General features: G+C 46.6%; 1 protein-coding gene across 4 annotated transcripts in view; it reads right to left on the bottom strand.

Moving 5' to 3' along the window:
• The window catches only part of TBL1X (transducin beta like 1 X-linked), a 234,292-nt gene that overhangs the window by 60,191 nt on the left and 147,296 nt on the right, over window positions 1-26,805 (bottom strand). For all 4 annotated transcript variants that reach the window (XM_043571099.1, XM_043571098.1, XM_043571100.1 and 1 more), the window contains one exon: window positions 11,267-11,355. The gene's annotated coding sequence lies outside the window, so the exon portion shown is untranslated. The remainder of the gene's footprint in view (window positions 1-11,266; window positions 11,356-26,805) is intronic.

The raw sequence follows: 26,805 nt of genomic DNA, 5'->3' as shown, positions 1-26,805 counted from the left end.
GATACCATTTCTCAAGTCCCCCATTCCTGCCTTCGCTTAAACGTGAAATGGCTCTTGCGGATGGAAAAGATTTGTAAGGCAAGGCTGTGAACTCCTTAACATGAGCTGCTCTGCATTTCCACAATTTCTACTCAAGGACAGGACGGCCTGAGTTCTCTGTATCAGACGACAGAGATTCAATTTACACGAATGGTTCAGCTCTATTTCTTGCTCTTCTGTTTTTAATGTGGTAAAATATACATCACATATAGTTTACTATCATAACCTTCCGATGTACAATTCACTGTCACTGAGTACATTCACGCTGTTGAGCGACCATCCCCCCATCCATCTCCAGAACTTTCTCATCTTCCCACACCGGAACTCTGTCCCCACTGAACACTCACTCCACATTTCCCCCTCCCCCTGGTCCCTGGCACCCACTCTTCTGTCCACTGTTTGTCTTTGTGAGCTGGACTCCTCCAGCTTTTTAACGTACATGCTTCAAGGTCACGAAAGTGGAACCGTCTGAAACCACCAGTTTGATTTTAAGGGGAAGGAAAAGCACACCGGGGCCGCAGGTCACTTCTCGTGGGTCCTCGTGACCCCGTCGCGTCCGCTTTCCAGAAGGACCGATACACGTGGATGCTCATGCCCCTCAGAGGAGGCTGTGGGCTCCACACGCACCGGGCCAATTCAGCGTGGCCCACGGGTGCCAGTTTTCAAGGCCTTTCCCGCCACTCGTACTCCTGCCGAAATAACAATCCCGCAATGAACGAGCCCCCCGACTTCACCTCGCCCTGGCTCCCTCCATCCAACACTCAGACATCTGAAGCGAGAACGCAGGTAAAGGCACATTTCACACGGGGGTGGGGCGGGGCTGAACGGTCTCCGGAGGCCTCGTGACATCGCGAATCACATCTCGGCCCTAACGCTTGCTGTGCACTTTATTCAACTGTCAGCACTGTGTGTTCTTTCCTACGTGCTCCTCCTGGGAAAGAAAAGTCCGCGAAGAGGCCGGGAAGCCTTCACACTGCAAAGCAGCAGCTCACGTCACACAAGCATGACTGGATCCTATACCGGAACTTACCGAAATCCCGCTGCAAATAACAACGCGCCCAAATGGTCTGCCCGGCATTTTCTGTGTGTAAGGAGATGGTGTAAGAGGGTGTAAGTTCTGGGTGTCTACCATATTCAAGGTATGGTGTTTAGAAACACTAGGGATTAAACAAATTCACACACAACCTGTCTTTAAGCTATTTAGTAAGACATCTACGCAAACAACGAAGGGCTCCAATAGTTAAGCCCCCAAAAGTATTATGGACGGCCTCCAACTTCTGAAAAGGGAAGGTCTGGCAGAGGGGAAACACAATTCCTGTTGATGAAGATGAGGTGGGGGGAGAAACATGGGAATAGGAAGAGAAAAGCTGCACAGGAGCCGTGTGTGTGTGTATGTGCGCGCGCATGTGTATGCACGCACGCACGCACGCATGCCTGAGGGGGCTGCTATACAAGAACGATTTTGACCTTTTATGATATACCAAATGCTCCCCTAGACCCAGCGTGGGAAGACCACCATCTGTGATGAGCTGGTGTCTATGAAACGCCATCGATGTCTATTATGTCGGGTAGAAGCCGGCCTATGTCCTCTCTCCACTCTGGAAGAACACTTTTAGCGGGCGCATGAGGTCTGTGCTGGCTGCAATAAAGTCAGGGTCAAAGCATGGGATTCATGCAGGATTCAGGGCGCCCGGTGGCTAAGAGCCAGAAACTCCAATTTCTAATCATAATGCCATCGCTTTCCAGCTCCAGGTTGGCGGCCAGGTCACAGGACTCCGTTTCTCATCTCCAAACTGAGGATAGCAATAGCCCCTATGCCTGGAAGAGGCCGCGAGGGTTAAACGCTTTTCTGTAAATTCTCAGAGCGGGGCCTCCTGCACAGTAGAGATCCAGGATGTGGTAGCTCGTCCTCCCATCCAGCTGACTGTGCGCATCCCCAAAGAGCAACCAAAACGGGCCTTCTGGAGGGATCGGCAGGACACCCCACCCTCACTAAATGGACTCAGAGCTGCTCTCCTGGGAACAGTTAATCGGTGATCTCCAAACCCACAAGCGGAACTTCTAAAACCCGTTGAAGAAAGCACGATGCACAGAGGCCTCACGGTGTGTATTCCTTTCCTAACATGGATGCGTTGGAGATACAAGATGACTGTCTTTCTTTTCTTTTCTTTTCTTTTCTTTTCTTTTCTTTTCTTTTCTTTTCTTTTCTTTTCTTTCTCTCTCTCTCTCTCTCTCTCTCTCTCTCTCTCCTTTCTTTCTTTCTCTTCTTTCTTCCTTTCTTCCTCTCTTTCTCTCTCTCTCTCTCTTTCTTTTTCTTTCTTTCTTAATATTTTTCATGTTTTTATTTATTTTTGAGAAAGAGTGTAAGCAGGGGAGGGGCAGAGAGAGGAGGAGACACAGAACCAGAAGTAGCCTCCAGGCTCTGAGCTGTCAGCACAGAGCCCGACGCGGGGCTTGAACTCACGAACAGTGAGATCATGACCTGAGCCGAAGCCAGATGCTTAACCGACTGAACCACCCAAGCGCCCAACACAAGGCAACTTTCAACACCTCACCGGTTCGGGAACAGCATCTGTTTCCAGCCCCAGTTCTGAGAACTCCCATGGATGCTCTCCAACCGCTCCAGTTCTAGAATAAAAGAAAGCTTTGGGGGCCCTGGGACAGCTCCTTGGCCTCAAACACATGGAGAAACAAAGCAAAAAATAACCCCCCAAACAGAGGGGTTCTTAATTAGGGCAGTTGTGTTTACTTTCTTGCCTGACCCAGTTGTGACATGAGGCCCCTTAACTGGCTGATCGGAGCTGTTCAGTGCATGGGGAAGGCCCCAGCACTCCCTGGTTGACCTGCTCCCAGACCAGAGAGGTGGAGACCGGAACGGTGGAGGCAGGGTGGTGGAGACCCAAGAGTGTGGCCCATGGCGTGTCTGTGGTGCCTGCGAAGGGAAGCATGCCAGCACATGCAGCGATCTGGGCAGAAGAGCCTTCGAGAAACCGAAGGCGAGTTTCTTCATTTTGCGATTTGATTGCAAGGTGGCAGAAACTCCTATTCACCACGGCTCCCTTCCCAAATTAGTTCAAAGTTCAGCCGCAAGAGAAATATCGTTTAAGGGTTTCGTTTTATTTAGCAGGGAGAGGGCTGCCCCAAACATCAAGTTGGAACTGCCACTTGATTACCTTGAAGATATGACCACAAGGGACCTATGTGGGAGCTGGCCTTGTCCCCAGATAGAGAGCAAAGCACACAGGCATTAAAGGAGGAGATTAGGTCCTAATCTGATACCATTACAGGGGAAAGTTTCTCTGTTAACAATCTGCCCCATTATGAAATAGTCTCTTAAAATCTTTTAAAGCAGCCCTTTTTCTCCAGGGATGGAAGAAAAGTTTGTCTCATTTCTCGTTCCCTATTAGCCTGTTGGCGTGGATGCTGGAAGAATCCATTGGGTTCAAGTAATCTGGAAAAGACTCAGGTCTCTGGGACCTGTCTCTCTGCAGCCTGAGGACCAAGAGCCAGAGCCACCAGAAAATCTGTTGGCAATGACCTCATCATCCAAAAGGCACTTTCTCTCTTCGTGGACATTCTGGCTTCAACACAGTGGGTCCTAACTTGCTGATTGCTTCCCCCAGGACGTCTTCCTCCCTTCAAACGGGAACTGGGTTTACTTTTATTTTACAATCAGTGGTCAGTTTAAGAGGAAATTTTTTTTTAGTTAAAATTTTTTTTTCATGTTTGTTTATTTTTCAGGGAGAGAGACAGAGCACGAGCAGGAGAGGGGCAGAGAGAGGGAGACGCACAATCGGAACCAGGTTCCAGGCTCCGAGCTGTCAGCACCGAGCCTGACATGGGGCTCGAACTTACGGACCATGAAATCATGACCTGAGCCAAAGTCGGATGCTTCACGGACAGACCCACCACCCACGTGCCCCAAATTTTTAATGCACGTATTAACATTTACATACAATCCTTTTCTTTTTTTTTTTAATTTTTTTTCAACGTTTTTTATTTATTTTGGGGACAGAGAGAGACAGAGCATGAACGGGGGAGGCGCAGAGAGAGAGGGAGACACAGAATCGGAAACAGGCTCCAGGCTCCGAGCCATCAGCCCAGAGCCTGACGCGGGGCTCGAACTCACGGACCGCGAGATCGTGACCTGGCTGAAGTCGGACGCTTAACCGACTGCGCCACCCAGGCGCCCCCATACAATCCTTTTCTAAAACCTGCTTGGGGACCAGCTTATTTTGGAGATGAAACAGACTGGTCTTATCACTTTGCATTACTTCTTTCTCCCACGTGACTGTAATTAAGCCAACGTGTAGCTGTTGAAATACTTCGCTGTTCAATGACAAGAGGGTTCAATGAATTACGGCATTTACGGTTTGACCCCAATTACAGGCAAATATACACATGGAAAACGTTGGGGGGGGAATACATGAAAACATGAACAGTGGTTTCATCTTGACCGCTTTCTTTCTAGACTTACCATCGTTTACCAGTGAGTATACGTATATATTATTTCATAGTAATAAAAGATACCTAAAGAAACGATTTTCCACTCATCTCACAGTTATTTACTTATTTGCACTCAGATGGCCCAAACCTATACATCAAATCAAACAACTTATTTTATTACCAGAGTTACGACCAACAATACTACCATTTAAATACGGGAATAAACCAGGGGAATGAGGTGAAGTCCGAAAAAGAATATACTTCATGACTGGGGAAAACATCCATGATGCAGAGTTAGATACAAAAAAAGCAGGTTTCAAATGCACACGATGATAAATTTTGTTTTGTATACACACGTGCGCACGCACGCGCCCCCACACACACATGGAAGAGAACCCTCCAAAAGAGTCTCACATCTAGTCCTGGGGGTGGAATTTTGCTAGATTTATCTCCCTATGTGCGCTTTTTGTATTTTCCAAATTTTCTCCTATGCACATGAACTGTTTTCACATTCATTAAAATGTAATTAAAACCTGGCACAGAGTCTCCAGAAATAATCTGCATGAGAAAGACTCCGCGCTTCTAAGAAGGAAATGAGGCTTCAGGGTGGGGAGGACAGAGAGGAGGGGCTCTCTTCGTAGAAACATAATGCTGCTCTTCACGGAATAAAAAACATCCCCGGGTGAGGCATTCAGAAAGGGTCCTTTCTGTGCTTAGCCGCCCTTCTGGGTTAATTAATGGCTTGCCGGGGCCTTCAAGTGCACGTCAAAGGCAGATGCTGACGTGACAGGAAAGGCGTCCAGTCCTTGGTCCTCGGGGTTACCTCCAAAACCATCTGTGTGCCTCCCAAGTGGCCACGGAATCCTCTCTCAAACTCTGTGCACTTGCCACTGTATTTGCTTACACATCTCTCTCTGCCTGTCCAGGAGGAAGTCTTCCTAAAAGTGCCCAATCTAGTAACAGCAAATCACTGCTGCTTCTCGCTGTGACGGTGTGCGTCCCAAGACCAGGCAATGTACAATCTCCCTTTTCTATTCTTCCCCCCCTCTCCAGACGAAAATGCAAGCTCATGCACCCAAGATTTCCAAGCAGACTGCCTTGGAGACATAACAGTAGTCTTTTTCTAATGACTTTGGTTTAAGCCAACACTTCCAATTAATCTGTACATCGATTTACAAATTTAATTATCTTCAAGACTGAGAAGTTGGAAACAGCTTCTCTACAATGTACACTAGGCCCTCCAACAGATTTTAGGAAGACATACAGGCCGGCTATGCGATCTCTAACACACTCTGATTTTCACCCACTTACACAGGATTTATTTTGGCCTTTAGAATTCCCTTTCCTGTGTTAGGGAGTCATGGGCTCATATAACATGGCCTCTGGAGTTTTGAAAAATAAACCCCGTGGCTTTCTCTATAAATATAAAAGCAGGCAATGCCTCACCCATTCACATGGTGTAGAACTCCTAAGTCGTCATATAACAGCATCTTTTCACGTTTCAGTTTAAATGAAGAACAAAAATATAATAAAATAAAACACTTAAAATATTATGACTCTAAGCATTAGATGAGAATGCAATGATCCTCCTATTTATGTCGGCAAATGTAGAACTAAATTTTTATCATCAAATGCTCTGCAACTTACATTTTCACAGCCACAAGGCTGGTAAGATTTAGGGGCACCTGTGTGGCTCAGTCAGTTAAGCGTCTGACTTCGGCTCAGGTCATGATCTCATGGTTTGTGGGTTTGAGCCCCGTGTCGGGCTCTGTGCTGACAGCTCACAGCCTGGAGCCTGTTTCGGATTCTGTGTCTCCCTCTCTCTCTCTCTGCCCCTCCCCTGCTCATGCTCTGTCTCTGTCCCAAAATTAATAAAAACATTTAAAAAATAAATAAATAAAAAAGAAAAATTTTAGGGGTGCCTGGGTGGCTCAGTTGGTTAAGCATCCAACTTTGACTCATGATCTCACGGTTCGTGAGTTTGAGCCCTGTGTTGCGCTCTGTGCTGACAGCTCGGAGCCTGGAGCCTTGCCTCGGATTCTGTGTCTCCCTCTCTCTCTGCCTCTCCCCTGCTCGTTCTCTCTCTCGCTCTCTTTCTCTCTCAAAAATAAATAAATAAACATTAAAAAAAAACAGGCTGGTAAGATTTAAAATTCAAAATAAAGCACTGACAGGAATAGTGAGTGGGCGTGGCAAATCTCGGTACTACTGACATTTGGGACCAACGAAGTCTCTGCGGTGGGGGCTCTCCTGAGCACCGTCGGAGGCCCAGCAGCATCCCTGGCCTCTGCCCACTAGATGCCAGTAGCGCCCTCCCCCTGAAAAATGTGTCCACGTGTGGCCAAGTGTCCTCCCCGCTCCCTACCGCCCCGGGGAGGGGTGAGGAGCTGCCTCTGACTGAGAACCTTCCGGTTAGGGCCACTTCTCGTTACATGGCAGGAAGGCCCCCAAATTCCTAAAAGTCTTCGCTCCCTGAACACGGGCAGCGCCTCTGCTAAGTGACCACAGCTTGGCGTCTGTCTGAACCCGGTCATGGGCCCTCCAGAACCGCACTTCCAGATTACTCCAGTTCAAAACGCACAAGTCAGAAGAGGGACAAATAAAACAGGTGCGTTCCTCCAGGCGCCAGTCAGCCGACCGCGGCCCGCGGGCCACACCCCACCTGCTGCTTCCCCTCGTGGGGCCTGCGAGCTACGAAGAGGTTTTACGTTTCTAAATGGTTGAAAAGGAAATCAAAAGAATCATATTTTATGACCCATGAAATTGAGAGGACATTCAAATTCCAGGGTCCATAAATAAAGTTTTATTGGCACTCAGCCACGTTCACTCATTTACGGGTGATCGATAGCTCCTTGTACACAAGAGCACAGCTGAGTGGCTGTGACAGAGACTGGCCGGCCCTCAAAGCCTAAACTGTTTACTCTCGTCCCTGACAGAAAATGCTGCCCCTGCTCCACCGAAGACGACAACCGCCTTGTCTGTTCCCAGCTCGAAAGCTACCTGCCTGCTAAGCGGAGGTGATGCCCCCAACTTGATGCCCCCAACTGTGGATGCTCTCATGAACAAACCAACCGCTTTCAAAGTGACAGCAGGTGGGGCACCTGGGTGGCTCCTTCCCTTCAGCGTCCAGAGCCTGGAGCCTGCTTCGGATTCTGTGTCTCCCTTTCTGTCTGCCCCCACCCCCCCTCAAAAATAAAAAAGTTTAAAAAATTAAAATATTAAAAGTAAGAGCAGGAAACACCATTGCCACGGTCAGCTGTGAATGGCTTTCAAAGGAGCACACGTGTAGAAATTAGGTAAATCTAAGGGAGCTTATGATTAGTTGTCGCTTTCTTTTTTTTTTTTTTTTTTTAATTTTTTTTTTTTCCGACGTTTATTTATTTTTGGGACAGAGAGAGACAGAGCATGAACGGGGGAAGGGCAGAGAGAGAGGGAGACACAGAATCAGAAACAGGCTCCAGGCTCTGAGCCATCAGCCCAGAGCCCGATGCGGGGCTCGAACTCACAGGCTGCAAGATCGTGACCTGGCTGAAGTCGGACGCTCAACCGACTGCGCCACCCAGGCGCCCCAGTTGTCGCTTTCTGACACACAGCACCCAAACACAGAAAGGGGATGTGATTTACAGATGATTCCCAATCTTACTCATGCACGATAGGTACTGTGGTCAGTACTCAACAGAGTGCCTTTCCTCGCAATCATCCCAAATGACCATGCGCATCTTACAAACTTCCCAATGAATTATCAAAGGCTACCAAAAAAACACACAAAACACACCAAAACAAAAAACCCAAAACCCAAAGTCATCTATAAAGCTCAAAAACAGTGCATCATACATAGTAGGAATTCAATGTATGCTCCATTCAATGGAACCTTGTGTTCCCTAAGTACGGAGTTAAATCCCAGTCAAAACACTGATGACCAGCAGACCTCTCCCAGCTTCTCTGACATTTAGAAGATGATTCAACTACATTTCAAAAAATACTCATGGAAAAGCCTGGCAGTTCACCACAATTCTAAACACAGTTACCATACAACCTAGCAATTCTCCTCTCTGATATATACCCAAGAGAAATGGAGACAGACGTCGGCACAAAAACTTGTACCCAAACGTTCAGAGCAGCATTATTCGTAACTGAAAGGGAAATGCAACTCAAATGTCCACCAACTGATGGATCAACAAAGACGTGGTATAACCCTACGATGGAATATTCTTCGGCCATAAGAAAGACCCATGCTGCAACATGGATGAACCCTGAAAATATATTAGGTTAAAGCCAATCACAAGCTCAACTTAATTAACATTTTACAAATTTTTGTTTATTTTGAGAGAGCACGCGCACATACAAGTGGGAGAAGGACAGAGAGAGGGAGAGAGAATCCCAAGCAGGCTCCACACCGTCAGTGCAGAGCCTCATATGGGGCTCAAACTCATGAACTGTGAGATCGTGACCTGAGCTGAAACCAAGAGTCGGACGCATGGGCGCCTGGGTGGCGCAGTCGGTTAAGCGTCCGACTTCAGCCAGGTCACAATCTCGCGGTCCGGGAGTTCGAGCCCCGCGTCAGGCTCTGGGCTGTTGGCTCAGAGCCTGGAGCCTGTTTCCGTATCTGTGTCTCCCTCTCTCTCTGCCCCTCCCCTGTTCATGCTGTGTCTCTCTCTGTCCCAAAAATAAATAAATGTTGAAAAAAAAAATTAAAAAAAAAAAAAGAGTCGGACGCTTAACTGACTGGGCCATCCAGGTGCCCCTACAAATTTACGTTCTCATTAGCAAACAATAATTTTCAAATATTTGAGTAAAATATCAAGATTCTTATACATTTAGGGACTCCTGGGTGGCTCAGGTGGCTAAACGTCCTACTTTGGCTCACGTCATGATCCCATGGATGGTGAGTTCAAGCCCCACGTCGGGCTATGTGCTGAATGAAAGCACAGGACCCACTTCAGATCCTCTGTCCCCATCTCTCTCTGCCCCTCCCCTACTCGTGTGCACATGTGCTCCCTCTCTCTCAAAAATAAACATTTAAAAAAGTATATTAAAGGGGCGCCTGGGTGGCGCAGTCGGTTGAGCGTCCGACTTCAGCCAGGTCACGATCTCGCGGTCTGTGAGTTCGAGCCCCGCGTCGGGCTCTGGGCTGATGGCTCGGAGCCTGGAGCCTGTTTCCGATTCTGTGTCTCCCTCTCTCTCTGCCCCTCCCCCGTTCATGCTCTGTCTCTCTCTGTCCCAAAAATAAATAAACATTGAAAAAAAAAATTAAAAAAAAAAAGTATATTAAAAAAATTTTTTAGGGGCGCCTGGGTGGCGCAGTCGGTTAAGCGTCCGACTTCAGCCAGGTCACGATCTCGCGGTCCGTGAGTTCGAGCCCCGCATCAGGCTCTGGGCTGATGGCTCGGAGCCTGGAGCCTGTTTCCGATTCTGTGTCTCCCTCTCTCTCTGCCCCTCCCCCGTTCATGCTCTGTCTCTCTCTGTCCCAAAAATAAATAAAAACGTTAAAAAAAAATTTTTTTTGAAAAAAAAAATTTTTTTTAAAGATTCTTACATGTTTACTTTGTTAAACAGTTTTGCATTACTTGGTTTTAAACAAAAAAATACCTCAATAAAATTCTTCAGTTAAATCTAGGACTATCACTTTAGTTCCAACTGAGTTTTTTTTTAAGCAATAAGCAAAAGTCTTGCCCAAATTTCCATCTTTATGTATTTAAGATTGTAAAGGTTCTGTGGGTTTTATTATTTTTACGAAGAATAATTAGAGAAAGACAAAATTGTAAATATAAAAAGTAAATAATACAGGAAACACCAAAAAGTAAATAATAAAATCAAACCCTAAAATCCCACCTACCAAACAATGACAGCTTTTGTAGAACTGGCCATCAGGTTTAGTTTGGCATATGGGCTTCAACTCTTGGCGTCTGTTTGATTTGCTCTTCTAGAAATTTTATCATCTCCTAGATATGTAAGTAATAACCCCATGTTGTTCTAATAAGTTTCAAGGTTAACCAGCTAGTCAATTTGCAGATACAAACAAATTACATTAAGAAACTAATAACGTCCAGGGGCGCTTGGCTGGCTCAGTCAGTAGAGCACGGGACTCTCGATCTCAGGACTGTAAATGTGAGCCCCACGTTGGGTAGAGAAATTACTTAAAAAAAAAATAAAATCAGGGGCGCCTGGGTGGCTCAGTCAGTTAAGTGTCTGACTTCGGCTCAGGTCATGACCTCAAGGTTAACATGTTTGAGCCCCTCGCCGGGCTCTGTGCTGACAGCTCAGAGCCTGCACCCTGCTTCGGATCCTATATCTCCCTTTCTCTCTGCCCCCCACCCCCCCCAAATAAATAAACATTAAAAATTTTTTAATAAATAAAAATAAAAAATCTTAAAAAAAATAAACCAATAAAGCACAAAATTAAGATACAGGAGACAAAAACGTATACCCATGTGCCTGATTATAATGAATCTCTTGGTTTAATTTTAATTCACAATGCTGACACTGGTCTTAGAAGGTGTCATGCTCTCCTGGTAAGACCCAGAAAAGTTTAGAAGAGCTGGTTCAGTATCCAAAATTCATTGAAGGCAATAAAAGGCGAATTCATCATTTAGAATTAACCATATAGCCTGCAACGGTTTCGTGGTGTTCCATCTACTGCCTTCAATGTCAGCAAGGAGGAGCCCCTGCAACTTGAAAACCTGCCACTTTAAAACAGACAGTGTCCAGTTCTGGCACCTTCCACTTCTCCAAGGGGCTTCAGGTGAAAGGACAAAGACCCAACAGCTTGTGGGTTGCTCACCTTTACGGTGACTTCATGTGTAGACCTCGGGACCAGTGAGCTCCCCAGCATCCGATCAGATAAACTGCCAACTGGCCGCCGGGACCTGCCTGGGGAGAAACGAGAAGATTTGAAGAAAAAAGTTAAAATTCTTTGGGAATGATTCACCTCTGGCCTCTCCTACTTCTTCTTTGTTTTCTTTTTCAAATAGGTGACATTGTTTTCCTTTTAAATCTCAGCTCAAACGAAACACATTTTATGACGTTATAATCTCCATCTTCCACTTTAACACAGACTATGCAGTTTTACCTGCAAAGTGAAAGAGGGGAAGGAGAATGGCCAGTCGGTACTGAACTCGTAGAAATCCTGGAAGGAAAGTCTCTAAGGAAATAATCAGTTTTGGTTCAGACAGTGCTACTGCTCTCCTTTAATGATAATCAATGCCTATCTGAAATACCTTTGTTTTAGGAACTGTCATATGCAACCAGGAAACTAAACCATACACACCTCTAAGAGAAGAAAACACGATTTAAGGAAACTTTATAGACATTGTTCACACTGACGTTTGTAACGGTCTTGCACGCATGTCCATGGGGTACACCCTCAGGTATACTGTGCTCATCAACACACAGGAGTAACATTACAATCTCTTTTTTCCCTGGGGTGCCTCGGTGGCTCAGTCGGTTAAGCATCTGACTTTGGCTCGGGTCATGATCTTGTGGTTCGTGGGTTTGAGCTCCGCGTCGGGCTCTGTTCGGACGGCTCAGAGCCCGAAGCCTGCTTTCTCGGTCTCCTCCTCTCTCTGTCCCTCACCCGCTCATGCTCACTCGTGCGCTCACTAACTCTCTCTCTCTCTCATAAACATTAAAAAAATTAAAAAACAAAAAAAGAATCTTTTTTTCCCTTTGGCTTCCCTAAAGTAAAGCAAAAGAAAAGCATATGGATTCAAAGCGTCTCGATGTATCCATTACTGTTTCCATACATTTCAATTCCACCCGAATGCCACCATTCGCGATTCTCAAGAAGCCAGATGTACAGCTCATAAGGGGACTTCGTATCAAAATCTTGTTTGTACTTTTCAGTCAATATTAAACACTACACAGTCAACCAGAATTTACGGAACAGTACTTACCTTCTTCCTCATGAAATTTCTTTGGTTGTGAATGGATCCAGCCTCCTACGTTTAAATTACCTACTACAGTCTATAAGCTCAAAATCTAAGGAAATTAGCTGCCCGCTATTTTCTCTAAATTCCTGTTCAATCACCTTAAGTGATAATAAAAAGGTACCAGGGTTAATATAATTCAATTCCACAAGTGAAGCTATGAGTAATGGTGTTTCTTATTAGTGAACGCAGAGCCTTGTAAAATGTTTTAAGGAAATTCAAGTAAATTAGTCCCACTGAGTCACGTTTATAGCTACGCTGTTCAAAGAAAGGAGGCTAAAACGATTTTATAGGTAGGTTCACAGGCCGTTAAGTTTCATTACAGTACATTTAAAAAAAGTCATAAGGATATGTAAGATAAAAGTAATAATGAGGGCAATTTTAAAAAACCTACCACAGGGGGCGCCTGGGTGGCTCAGTCGGTTGAGCATCCAACTCTTGATTTCGGCTCAGGTCATGATCTCATGGCAGGGAGATCAAACCCTGTGTCAGACTGCACTGAGTGTGGACCCTACTTAAGATTCTCTCTCTCCCTCCCCCCCCGTCCCTCCCCTGCTCACACACTCCCCCTCTCAAAAACAAAACTAAACAAAAAACCTACCACTGAAGAAGAGAGATTCAAATAAAATCCCCTTACAACTCTCTGAATAGGAATTATTCACCAGAGTGAAGCAGGCATAAAGGGATACTGATTCTGCTTATAAGATACAAATACATTTCGTTCTGAAAACACTTCTGTAGTAGAAATAAAACAGGACAATATTCCTTATAGTACCTGAAGCAGAAACCAAATTATTAGTTTAGGGATTGAGTTGAAAATTACCACAGGGGGAAAAAAATAGCCTTATGATGAAACTGCTAAATACCACAAAGTATCAAAATATGAGCAGATGTCACCACAATAAGCCCCAAATTGCTCGGGAATTAAAACGCTAAAATCCGTAATAATTCAATAAGTAATTAATATATAAACAGCTCTTATTACAAGCTGTTCAGAAAAACCTTTAGAATCAAATTCTTATTCTTTGGTCCAAAACAGATGGTAACTCACAAATTAGTGTCTTGGAATTGAAGATTATCTTTTATATATGTTGTTAGACTCAGTAAGTGTAATTAACATCATCTGTGTGTTACAAACACACAAAAAAGGGAAAATATGACTGGTTGATAACATTCTTCTGCTTATGCAACATGTCAAAATTAATTAGTTTATTGATAGAAACAACAAATTAAGATGATAAAGCCGATCTTCTAATACCTAATCATAACTGATTTTCCCATTATTGTTACCCAAACGGAACCATTACCAATAATCACCAATGGCAAAAAAGGTTCACGTCCTGCAAAGCCTGTGTGTGAAATGCCAATCATTTTAACCATTGCAACACACAAGGTAACAAGAAACGCGAAGAGGACTGCACGATTTTCTGGTTGCTCCTCAGCTCTTGGCAAGGCATGGGGCAGACACATCCTGGCAGTCCGTCCACGTAGGAGGTACAGAGCCTCAAGACATTGACAGTGTTGCACAAACATCCACTCTGTCAAGTCCCAAAACATTTCCGTGGCTCCAAAAGGAAACCTTGTACTCATTAAGCAGTCCCTCTTCTCCTCACACCCTCTCCCGGCTCTGGCAACCTCCAGCCTACCCTCTGTCTCTCTGGCTTTGCCTATTCTGAGCATTTCACATAAATGGAAGAAACAATACCTCTGTGTCGGGCATCTTTCACTCAGCATCGTGTTTTCAAGGTTCGGCCATGATGCAGCCTGCCCTGGGACCTCATTCCTTTCTGTGGCTGAACAGGATTCTACTGTATGGATGAACTTCATCTTGTTCATCCGTCCATCAGTTCAAGGGCATTTTGGCTTCTGTGAGTGGTGTCGCTATGCACATTCGCGCGCCAAGTGTTTGAGGCCCTGTTTTCCATCCCTTCGGATGTATACCGGGGAGGGGAATTGCCCTATAGCATTTTGCCGCCTTCCTCCTTTGTTGGAGCCGCATCCTCTCCAGGACTGACAGATGCCAACAGGACGAGCAGAGGGAAGGAGTTCAGCAAGCAGGGCCCTGGGGACGGGAGCCGACCGCTAGCCGGGGACAGGCAGGGAGGTCTGCATGAGGAGCAGGGTGCAGGAGGGAGCCCGGGCCCCCGCCAGCACGACAGCTACAGCTGGTAAATGGCTCTGCACAGCAAACACCGCGACAAAGAGTAAGTCACTATTTCTCTGCTCGGAGCAAAGCACATTACTCTCCTGTTCAGGATCTTCGCGAAGTGCCAGGCATCAGAGAAACCGGATTTGTTTTGTTTTGCCGCCGCCCCTCCCCCACTCCCCCCCCCCCCCCCGCCCCAGCTTTAGCACCCAAGTTCTGACTTCAGACCTGCTCGCATTCCTGGGCAGACCCATCAGGGTCACTTGGGTTGACAATGGTTGCCCAGGTGACTTCGCAGATTTAATACTGAGACTTTGTACGGACCCAGGCACGTAATACTGAATAAAAGCATGCAATTATTACAGCGTATCCATACTTTCACACAGTGGTTCTGCCTGGGGCGACTGTGTCTTCCACCCCTGGATAGGTTAGGCACGGTCTGCAGACGTTGTCGGCTGTCACGACCGGAGGAGGAGGAGGTCCAATGACCACTACTGGGGAGAGACCAGGGATGCCGCTGGACATCCTACAACTCACAGGACAGCCTACCCGCAAGAAAGTCTGACTCGCGGCAAGATGTCAATAATGCCAAGGTGGAGAAACTTGAACAAAACAGATTTGAGACTCACCGAGTTCTTCTCTTCGTGACTCCTAATTTCTACTGTGAAATACTAGAAGGTGAGTAACACTTCCAGGCAGGTCTTAGATTCAGAAAGAAGTGTCTAGGGGAAGCTTCCATAGACCATCATAATGCCTCCTTCCTGGTTGCCCGAGTTATAAAACAAAGCCAACAGCCCACATGGATCACTAAGGCAAAGGGACAAAGCATACGTTCTTACTGATCATAAATTAAATGCTTGATTCTATCTCTTGGTAGAATCGAATTCAATTTGCACAATAAAGGGTGTTTTTTGTGTAATTATTTATTTTAAGAGACAGAGCAAGTGGGGGAGGGGTAGAGAGAGAGGGAGAGAGAATCCCAAGTAGCCTCCGCACTGTCAGGGCGAAGCCCAATGTGGGGCCTGAACTCACAAACTGTGAGATCATGATCTGAGCCAAAAGCAAGAGCTGAACATTTAACCCACTGAGTCACCCAGGCGCCCCTTCAACGTGTGTTTATTTTTGAGAGACAGAGCATGAACGGGGAGGGGTGGGGGTGGGACAGAGGATCTGAAGCAGACTGTGCGCTGATGGCAGTGAACCCCACATGGGGCTTGAACTCATGAACCGTGAGATCATCACCTGAGCCAAAGTCGGACGCCTAACTGACTAAGCCACCCAGGCGCCCTGTCGATGCGGCTGTTTTTTAAACTGCTCATGGAGCAGGACAGAGGCCTCCTACTGACAGCCAGCACCGCCTGCCAGCCACGTGAGAAAGGCACCACGGAAGCAGGTAACCCAGCCCTGGTGAAACCCTCAGAAAACCGCAGCCCCAGGGTGGCCTCTTCAGTGCAACGTCATAGGGGCCTGAGCCAGGCCCACCCTGCTGGGTCACACTGGCATTCCTCAGCCTCGGAACCCAACTCATGGTGAAGGGCAGGTGAGACACCTGACCGGGGCCAGGAGCCCTTCAGCAAGTGCGTGTGATCATTATCCACTGGCTGGGGACGGTCACGGGCAGGGCTGCGCCACGGAAGCCTAAAACCAAATGAGCTGGGGAGCCCGACAACTAGAGGTCTGAATGCACCAAAGCGACAGAACGATGTTTTCCGGGCTGTCAGTGCACGTTTGGTCTGTGTCAGCTGAGAAACGGTTCCACGATCCAATCGGATGGGACACACTGGGTCTCGTGAAGTTATTAACAAACAAGAATAGTGGTTCACGCGGAAGTGCACCTATCGTCTGCCCAGCTCTGTTCCAAGTGCTACAAACTCATTTGATCCTTTATTAAACAACGGAAGAAGCCCACCTACCAGAATCACACCGTGTTTTCAGTGCTGCACCCCAGGTCCCACCAACAAGCACATCACACCAGGTGACCCCACACAAGAAATATCATTCTGCTGACGGTTCCCTCACGGCTCAGACCTGCAGGCGGCAGGAACTCTGGGAAGCCCCTTCCTCCTCGAGCTTCACTTCAAGCTGCTCCTCCCTGTATCCTTGTATGCCCCCCCCGCCGGGTGACGACACCCCACGGCCAATACACTGTGGTTTGCCACGCTCCCAAAGCCCTCTCCGAACGGCTTGCCAGCAATATGCTGAAATTCAGAAGACAGAGCTCTGATGGACTCTGAACACGTCAGTCACTAGACCTTCCAAAAAATTGAGGTTTTCCTGTTGGAAGACTGGGTGTTCTCCAACAGAAATATGAAAACACACTTTTCAGACTTTGGACGTATGAAATCTAAAGACGACGGTACTTGACTAAAACGAAGACAAGTGTGCCCAGATGGTAATGACTGATAAAAATAAATGTTACTTTTGATTATAATAGTATCAAGAAATAGGGCAGTTCTAGATAAGCCTTCTCCGTTGGGAATTAATCAGGCCATCATTCCCATTTCTCTTCTGACTCACTGAGCTAGGAAAACGGGTACCGCGAAGTGAAAAGTCACACACAACATACGGATTATTTCTTCCTATCTTCTCTTTTTTTTTTAAAGCTCACTTTTGGAAAACCCTTAATTCGGGTGGATTAAGTGTTGCCGCTGTAAGTAAAGGTTTACCTTTCTGTTAATGCATAATCCCTAAGTGAGACCCCAAAGGGACGCCTTCCTTTTTCAAGTCATGCTTATGACCTAGAAAAACTTTCTTGTATTGTTAGTGATAAAGGCTAGTAATTTTGTACATAAATTCCAAGGGGCTAACCTCTGATGTCCTTCAAAAATCAGCTTATATGTCATAAACACATAAGGTAAAAACAAGGACCACCTTAAAAGATTTTTCTTTTTTAATTTTTTTTAATGTTTATTTATTTTTGAAGAATAAAGAGAGTGTGAGCAGGGGAGGAGCAGAGACAGAGAGAGACACAGAACCTGAAGCAGGTTCCAGACTCAGCGGTCATCACAGAGCCCGACACGGGGCTCAAACTCATGAGCTGTGAGATCATCACCTGGGCTGAAGTCAGACGCTTAACCGACTGAGCCATCCAGATGACCCAATGTTTGTTTATATCATTTTTAGAGAGTGAGAGAGAGAGAGAGAGAGAGAAACAGACAGAGGCAGAGGGTAAGCAGAGGAGGGGCAGAGAGAGAGAGGGAGACACAGAATCCGAAGCAGGATCCAGGCTCTGAGCTGTCAGCACAGAGCCTGACGTGGGGCTCAAACTCATGAGCTGCGAGATCATGACCTGGGCTGAAGTTGGACGCTTAACCAACAAAGCCACTCGGGCGCCCCAAAATGTTTTTCTTTTAAAAACAGTCTGCAGGTGCACCTGGGTGGGTCAGTCGACTACGGGTCTGACTTTGGCTCAGGTCATGATCGCACAGTTTGTGGGTCTGAGCCCTGGGCTGGGTGTCCGGCTCTGCACTGACAGTGTGGAGCCTGCTTGCAACTGTCTCCCTGTCTCTCCCTCTGCCCCTCCTCTGCTTGCGTGCACTCTCTCTCTTTCTCTCAAAATAAACTTAATAAAATAAAGGTAAAATAAGTAAACTCAATAAAATAAAACAAAAGTAAAGACAGTCTGTACGGTTAAATGACAATATTTGTCATCCAGTGTCTATAGAAAATATTTAGTCTGAAAGTTTTTGGAATTAACACTTTAGTCTGGTTATCTGTAGGCGGTAACCCTGGCTGTGCCATCAATTTTCCTGTGGCCAATGGAGCATTACGGCACAGGTGTGAGAAGTCTGGTAAGATCTCTGACCCATATTTGAGATGGGAAAAGCGGTCATTGTGGAAGTGTGCCCGTAAAGCTGGCAGCCAGCCCGCCACTTACGGCTGATGCCCCTCTCACGAGTAATAATGTCAGTATACTGTGCACACGGACCAGAGACGTGTCCAGGGTTTTGTGCAGAACCCCATTCTCTACGGCCCAAGCAGACAGGAGAGAGTTACCAACAGGCAAAAACTAACGACCAGCGACTTTCAGGTTGTCCCAACCAGGGGGAGGGTTCGTTCTAGTGTTTGTTCAGAAGGCACAAGTTCTTAGATGTGACAATGTGTTTCTACAGAAAAGCTTCCAAGATCGAGTAAGTCTGGGGAAATTGTAGGTTAAAAAAAGGTAAAACAGATCCATAAAGTGAAACAAACACCAAGCGGGATAAACTCCAGAGAAAACCCTAACAAGACGCGATCTCCTGAAAATCTGCAGTCAAAAGAAATTCTTAAAAGCAGCCAGAGAATAAAAACACAAATTACAGCCAGAGGGAAAGATACAACTCATGGACTTCTTGTCAAAAACCATGCAACCCAGGAAACAATGGAATGAAATCTTCAGAGAGCCGAAACAATGTGTCAACTGAAAACTCTACTCTCAGACAAAACAGCTCTTAAATACGAAGAAAAAGACTCTTCCAGGCAAACAAATGCACAGACAGTTCATGGCCAATAGGCCTGTCCTGTAAGAAAAATTAATGAAAAGTTAACGGACGTGCTTCAAGGGGAAGGATAAAGAGCTCAGACTGACACCTGGACATCTGGATTTGTGCAAAGGAATGATGAGTGACAGAAATGATAAATATAAAAACATTTTCTTCTGGGGCACCTGGGTGGCTCAGTCGGTTGAGCATCTGACTCTTGATTTCGGCTCAGGTCATGATCTCTGGGTTTCTGGGTTCGAGCCCCGCCCACACGGTCAGCGTGGAGCCTGTCTGGGATTCTCTCTTTCCCTCTCTCTCTGCCCCTCCCCTGCTCGTGCTCTCTCTCTCAAAATAAATACAACTTAAATTAAAAAAAAAACAAACCACACATTATCTTCTCATTTTAAAATTTACAGGGGCATCTGAATGGCACAGTTAACCATGCAACTTTGGCCCAGGTCATGATCTCACAGTTTATGGGTTCAAGCCCCACGTTGGGCTCTGTGCTGACAGCTCGGAGCCTGGAGCCTGCTTCAGATTCTGTGTCTCCCTCTCTCTCTCTGCTCGTGTTCTCTCTCTTTCAAAAATAAACATTAAAAATATATATAAAATTTCTTTTACATATAATTGATTGCTTAATGCAAAATTAATAACTATCGTAGGGTTTTTTAAAAATGTTTTTATTTATTTTTGAGAGAGAGAAAGAGAACACAAGTGGGGTAGGGGCAGGGAGAGAGAAGAAGACACAGAATCAGAAGGGGCTCCAGGATCTGAGCTGTCAGCACAGAGCCCGACGTGGGGCTCGAACTCATGAACGTGAGGCTTGTGAGATCATGACTGAGCCGAAGTCAGATGCTTAACTGACTGAGCCACCCAGGCGCCCCTGTATTGTGCTTTTTAAAACATATGAAAGGAAAATGTACGACAGTAGAAGAAGTCGGGGATGGAGAGGAATGGAAGTAACTGTTGCTAGGTCCACATCCGTGATGCGGTACGATGTGCAAACGCAGACTGCGCGAAATTAGTGTTAATGTGCCGCCGAAGAGAGCACCAGACTGTGCCAAATTCGAGATGGATACTGCAAGCATTAGAACATTACTCTAAAAATTAAAACTGAAGTATAGCTAATGAGCTCATAGCAGAATCGTGCAAAAAAATTCTCAATTTATGCAAACATATCCAGGAACAGAGGAAAACAGAAACACAGAATGGCACAAACAGAAAACAAAAAGCCAGTGGTAAATGGTATAACCATTCTGATTAAAGGCTGATTGTCGGACTGGATACAAAATCAAGATCAAGCCACGCTGTCGTAACAAAACCGGTTTGGAGAAGTATACATTCTGTCTATGAATATATGTATGCATGTATGTATGTATATTATAGTTGGCCATATATTATCGATATATATTATCTTTTGTTTTTAATGTTTATTTTTGAGACAGAGAGAGAGAGACGGGGAGAGAGAGGGAGGAGGAGGGAAAGAGACCGAGAGAAAGAGCATGCGAACGTGAGCAGGGGAGGAGCAGAGAAAGGGAGACACAGAATTCGAAGCAGGTTCCAGGCTCTGAGCCGTCAGCACAGAGCCCAACAGGGAGCTTGAACTTATGAACCGCGAGATCATGACCTGAGTTGAAGTCCGACGCTTAACCGACCAAGCCACCCAGGCATGCAGCCATATACTGTCTTTGAATGTATGTATTCTGTTCAGTTGGCATTCTCCTTTGTGATTTCTCCCACCTCTTAACTGCTTCCTGAGTCTGAGGAGGACATGCTAGGGTGAAGAAAACATGTTATATGGATGATTCCTGGACACCAAGATCACTCTGCTTTAAGAAAGCAATTCACGAAGGAAGGTAATGACACAGTGACCCTGGTCTGTTGGAGTCTGACTGTAGAGAGCCCAGACCACCAGACTCCGTAAGAAGCCTGAGCATCAACACGCTGAGGGCACATTCAGCTGTTCAATGAAGACACACACCCCAAAAGGATTAAGGAATGTAATGGTGAGAAATCACAACCTCTGCTCTTGAAGACAAGCCCAAGCTGAAGAAACACTTTGATCAGGGCGGCCAACTTGGGGCAATGGGGCAGACAGGTGCCTGGGAGCTTCCACACGAGGTCCTGTTCCCCTCTCTCCAACAGGTGTTGATCCGTGACCCCAGCAAATTTATCTGAGAGTCTGTTTCCTGAGAACAACCTTCTTAAAACAATAGCTGCAACGGCACGTGGTTACAATATCTCACACACAACTGGCCCGTCCTGGGGCACCCGGGTGGCTCAGTCGGTTGAGCGTCCGACTCCGGCTCGGGTCACGATCTCGCGGTTCGTGGGTTCGGGCCCCGCGTCGGGTTCTGTGCCGACAGCTCGGCGCCTGGAGCCTGCTTCCGATTCTGTGTCTCCCTCTCTCTCTGCCCTCTCCCCTGCTCGTGCTCTGCCTCTCTCAAAAATTAATAAACATTAAAAAAGAAAAAAGTGCCCTGTCCCATCAAGTGACTGTATCATGAATGCTACTAACGCTTCGTTTTTAGCATGTTACTAAAATCAGAGAATTTTATGTTTAAAACAATAGCTTGTTTTGGGGCGCCTGGGTGGCGCAGTCGGTTGAGCGTCCGACTTCAGCCAGGTCACGATCTTGCGGTCCGTGAGTTCGAGCCCCGTGTCAGGCTCTGGGCTGATGGCTCGGAGCCTGGAGCCTGTTTCCGATTCTGTGTCTCCCTCTCTCTGTGCCCCTACCCCGTTCATGCTCTGTCTCTCTCTGTCCCAAAAATAAATAAAAACATTTAAAAAAAATAATAATAGCTTGTTTAAAATCAGAGAAAACAGTGTTTTGTATCTTTGATGAAAAAGTGCACACGCCAGGCATTTCGATAAGTATACACTGGTATATATTAGGTAAATGTTACATGTAGAGAAACACAGAAACTCCCCAGAGTACTTACGATGAAATGTTCTTGACGTCCTCTATCATTTTCATACTTGAGGCTTCTCTATTTACTACCCTCCCCTTTTCTGAACCTGAGCTTAAAAGTTGGGAGACCTATCTAGACATGGCCACAGGCGGGAAATTCCAGGGCCACAGAGCAGAGGCGAGCCCACCTTTTCTGTAAACGGCCAAACAGTAAGTGACTTGAGGCCTAGCCATACTCTTGTTGTCACTACTGAGCTGGATCCTGACACTCCGAAGCAGGAGTTGACAAAGTAAAAAGACACAGGTGTGGGGGTGTTTGGGTCGGCCTACGGGCGTGGCTTGCCCACCCAGGCCTCGGCACACAACCACGCCAGGTTTAGTAAGCTGTGCACTCATAACTCTTCACTGCATTTAAACAGATAACCCACTCGTCTGGTCAGGGTGACCAGACAGCACGCAGAGAAAGAAGTTCTTTATTCCAGAAGCAAAGCAGGTCTGTGCTTTGTGACAGAGAACGACCACAGGGAAGGGGAAAGAGCAGGAGTGTGCTGTGGACGGGAGCACGAGTCTCCGGTCCCCAGGGGCCATTCACACAGCTGCCCCCAGGGATCGCTGGGACAGCCGAGCAAATGTCACATCACATCGACGTGCAGATTTCAGGACCCGAGTGCCGAAAGTTTCAAACTTCCCAATTCTTTCACGGATCACAGAAGTGGGCAATGAAACAGAACAATCTAATCAGTTTGGGAACACCGTCTTTATTTTGCCTTTGAAAATGATTGCATTTAGGGGCGTCTGGGTGGTTCAGTCGGTTGAGCGTCCAACTTCAGCTCAGGTCGTGATCTCACACTTGGGGAGTTCGAGCCCCGCGTCGGGCTCTGTGCTGACAGCTGGGAGCCTGGGGCCTGCTTCGGATTCTGTGTCTCCGCCCCTCCCCCGCTCATGCTCTCTCGCTCTCAAAATTAAACATTTAAAAAAATAATAAAAAATGAAATAAGAAAATATTATATTTAAATACACTTCTGTTTTTAGAGTAGTTTTACGTTCAGAGCAAAATTGAGCAGAAGGTACAGAGATTTCTCAAATACCCCCTGCCCTCACTCCCCACTGCCAACATCCCCCACCAGAGGGGACATTAGTTACCATGGACGAACCTACGCGGACACGTCATTGTCACCCAGAGCGCACAGTTTACGTCAGGGCTCACTCTTGCTGCGGTGTGTTCTGTGGACTGACGCACACGTACAATGACACGTGTCCATCATCACAGCATCCCTAAACAGTCCTCTGTGCTCTGCCCTTCACCTCTTCCTCCTCCAACCCCTGGCAACCACTGGTGTTTTCGCTGTTTCCTTTTCCAGAAGGTCACAGAATTGGAGTCCTACAGCACATAGCCTTTTCTGATGGGCTTCTTTCGCTTTGTGATGGGCATTTAAGGTGCTTCCCTATCTTTTCACGGCCTGACAGCTCGTTTCTCCTCAGCACCGAATAGAATTCCACCGTCTGGATGGACCACGGCTTATGTATCCATCCACCTACCGAAGGCCATCTCGTCTTGGTTGCTTCCGAGCTTCCGAGTTTTGGCAATGATGAATAAAGCTGCCATAAATATCGTGTGCGGGCTTCGGTATGGATAGAAGTTTTCAACTCCACTGGGTAAATTTTATGGTTTTAAATGCCATTAAAATTATACAAGTAGTGCATGCTCACGGGAGAGATTTTAAGAGGTTTTCAATGGCAGGCAATTCTGCACCCGCCCCCCCTCCCCAGGGGCAATGTCCAGAATCTGCCCCAGGGGAAATGTCCAGAAATATTACTGGTTGTCGCAATGTCACAAGTGGTGTGTGTGTGTGGGGGGGGTGCTCCTGGCATTTAATCGGTAGAGACCAGGGATACTGCTCAACACCTACAACACAAAAGACCTCTCCCCCACAAGAAAAGACTTTCCAGTCACAAATGTCAACAGAGCCAAGGCTGAGCAATCTTGATACAAAGGTAAAAGGTCAAAAGTCTTCTAAGTCACTCTGAGTTCCTGGCTTTCAGTGTATAATAAGCTTCTTCTGTGTGTTCTGGCTTTTTTTTTTTTTAATGTTGTATTTATTTATATTGAGAGAGAGAGAGAGAGAGAGAGAGAGAGAGAGAGAGAGAGAATCCCAAGCTGGCTCCGCACTGTCAGCGCAGGGCCCGATGCGAGGCTTGAACTCACAAACTGCGAGATCATACCCTGAGCAGAAATCAAGAGTCGGATGCTCAACCGACGGAGCCACCCAGGTGTCCCGTGTGTGTTCTGATGTTTAACATAAATATAGTTTTCAAAGTAGAATCTTTCAATTTAGCGATGAAGGCACATGTCAGCTGTGTCCATCATTAAAATTCCTTTTTTATAATGTTTATTTATTTTGAGAGAGGAGGAGAGACAGAGAAAGGGAGGGGCAGAGAGAGAGGGAGCGAGAGAATCCCAAGCAGGCTTCATGCCGTCAGCACAGAGCCTGACACGGGTCTCAAACTCACGAACCGTGAGATCACGTCCTGAGCAGAAATCAAGAGTCAGACACTTAACCGACTAAGCCACCCAGGCGCCCCATCACTTACCATGATTTGGATGGAAGGGAGGTAGGAATTTATTTTGCACAATGAAAATAAATAGGAATTTGCAACTGATAACACCATTTATTGAAGGGATGTCTTCCAGACTCACCGAATCATCAATTTGCTTATACACAAGGTGCTCATTACATGCGGTTCATTCGGCTAATCTTTAATACTCTGAGTTGGTCAGAAATAGATTGCATCATTTACACCGTACCTACGAGCAACTGTGCTCAACTCGTTTTGGGATTTTCTAGATGTTATTTTTTTTCCAACCGACTCCCATCAGACTCTCCCACCGTCAGTCTCTATCAGGTGACTAGAACGTGGTGGCTGGGACAAGAGTGAGCCGTTGGCGGGCCCTGCGTTTTGCTCACATGTGCATCTCGTTATGCAAAATCCAGACTGACCCGAGTGTTCCATCAACACTGAATATCTTATTTAGAGAGATCATTCATTTGGAGATGAGAGGTCATTCCTCTGACCAAGAAAGCGGCAGAGTGTGTGGTCAGCTGGCAGTAGGGAAAAAGAATTTCCCTTCCGATGCATGGAGTTTCATTCTTCAGCAGCAGAAGCCATGCCGTTGCTCCATCCCCTAATTCCTGTTAAAGTTCTTACTCTGTTGGTCAGTCTGTTTTTAAGAGGTAATGCTTCCCTTATCCCATCACTGGTACTGAATACTGGCAAGGTCAGAGGCAGCAATAATCATTATTATAAATGATTGTACAAGCGAGTGAAACGGGTACAATACATAAATAAAAATAAAAATAGATTAAAAAGAAAAAAGATGAGTCGTGTTTTCCCACAGTTTGAAAGGGTGACTATGGGTGCCTGGCTGGCTCAGTCAGTAGAGCACAATCCCCTTGATCACGGTGGTCATGGGTATGAGCCCCATGTTGAGTGTAGAGATTACTTAAACATTAAAACCTTAAAAAATATATGTGAAATAAATAAAAGGGCAACCAGGGGTGCCTGGGTGGCTCAGTCAGTTGAGCATCCGACTTCAGCTCAGGTCATGATCTCACGGTTCACGAGTTCGAGCCCCACACCGGGCTTGTTGCTGTCAGCCTGTCGGGGCAGAGCCCTCTTCAGATCCCCTGCCCCCCATCTGCCCCTTCCCCGCTTGCACTGTCTCAAAAACAAATAAAGATTAAAAACAAATAAATAAAAGGGCGACTGAATCTTGAGACAGAAAAAAGAACAAACGATTTCGGAACTTCTAAACTTTCTGTGAGTCAAAGAGCTCAGGTGTCGGGCAATCAGAATCCCCAGGTTCCCGAGGGCTTCTGATGGTCCCCCTGATGGTCTAAGCTGGGAGGCTGACGTCACATCCCACAGAGGCACCTCATGCTGCCCAATGAGGAACACGCAGGCCAAAGAGTCCGTGTGCGGTGTGAAGGGAAACACACGGCATTTGGGTGAAGCGTCCAGGGTGCATGAGTTCAGCGTTCAGCATGGTGCTGTCCCCCACACTGTCACCATCTCCCAGTATTTCAGACTTTGTAAATGCACTGCCAGGAAGGGGAGAACCAGGCCATTTGGCCCTAAACCCTAACGCCCTCCCCTTCCCCCACAAGTCTGTCTCCAGCAGGCACTTTTAAGGGATTCTTTTTTTTCTTTAATGTTTATTTACAGAGTTCAAGTGGCGGGGAGAGGCAGAGAGAGAGGGAGACACAGAATCCGAAGCCGGCTCCAGGCTCCGAGCTGTCGGCACAGAGCCCGACGCAGGACTCGAACCCATGGACCACGGGGGCATGACCTGAGCTAAAGTCTGAGGCTTACCGACTGAGCCGCCCAGGCGCCCCTAAGGGATTCTTAAAAGTAAAAGATACAGAGCCCAGCAGTTCTTGTATCAGTCTGCATTTTCCTTGAAGGTCAAACTCTTCCCTAAATTATGTTTGCCCATCTCTGTCGCGCTGTACTTATATACTTCGGGCCGGCCTGAGCTGGCTTTCTCTTTTCTGAATTGCAGTGTGGCCTTTTCCCAGAAATTACACTCAGTGCTGGGAAAGGGTAGCGTCTCCTTCACCAGACAATCTGGCATTCTGGGAGAAGCGTCACGGCCCTGGAGTGAGGCCGACTGTGGCTAAATCCCAGAAGCCCCCACCGAAGCTGGTGAGTGACTCAATCTCCCCGCCCCCCAGAATGAGCACAGCACACAACAGTTAGACGGCACAGGTACACATATTCGAACGCACGTAAAGGCAGACGCGGAAGGCGTATCGCAAACGAAGTCATGATTATAACCACGGAACAGCAACAGATCCAAACCCTGGCCACTGGGATGCT

This window comes from Prionailurus bengalensis, chromosome X (assembly GCF_016509475.1).
Source record: "Prionailurus bengalensis isolate Pbe53 chromosome X, Fcat_Pben_1.1_paternal_pri, whole genome shotgun sequence".
Taxonomy (NCBI): domain Eukaryota; kingdom Metazoa; phylum Chordata; class Mammalia; order Carnivora; family Felidae; genus Prionailurus; species Prionailurus bengalensis.
Note: the sequence above shows the minus strand (reverse complement) of the source record. Positions and strands in the feature narration are given on the sequence as shown.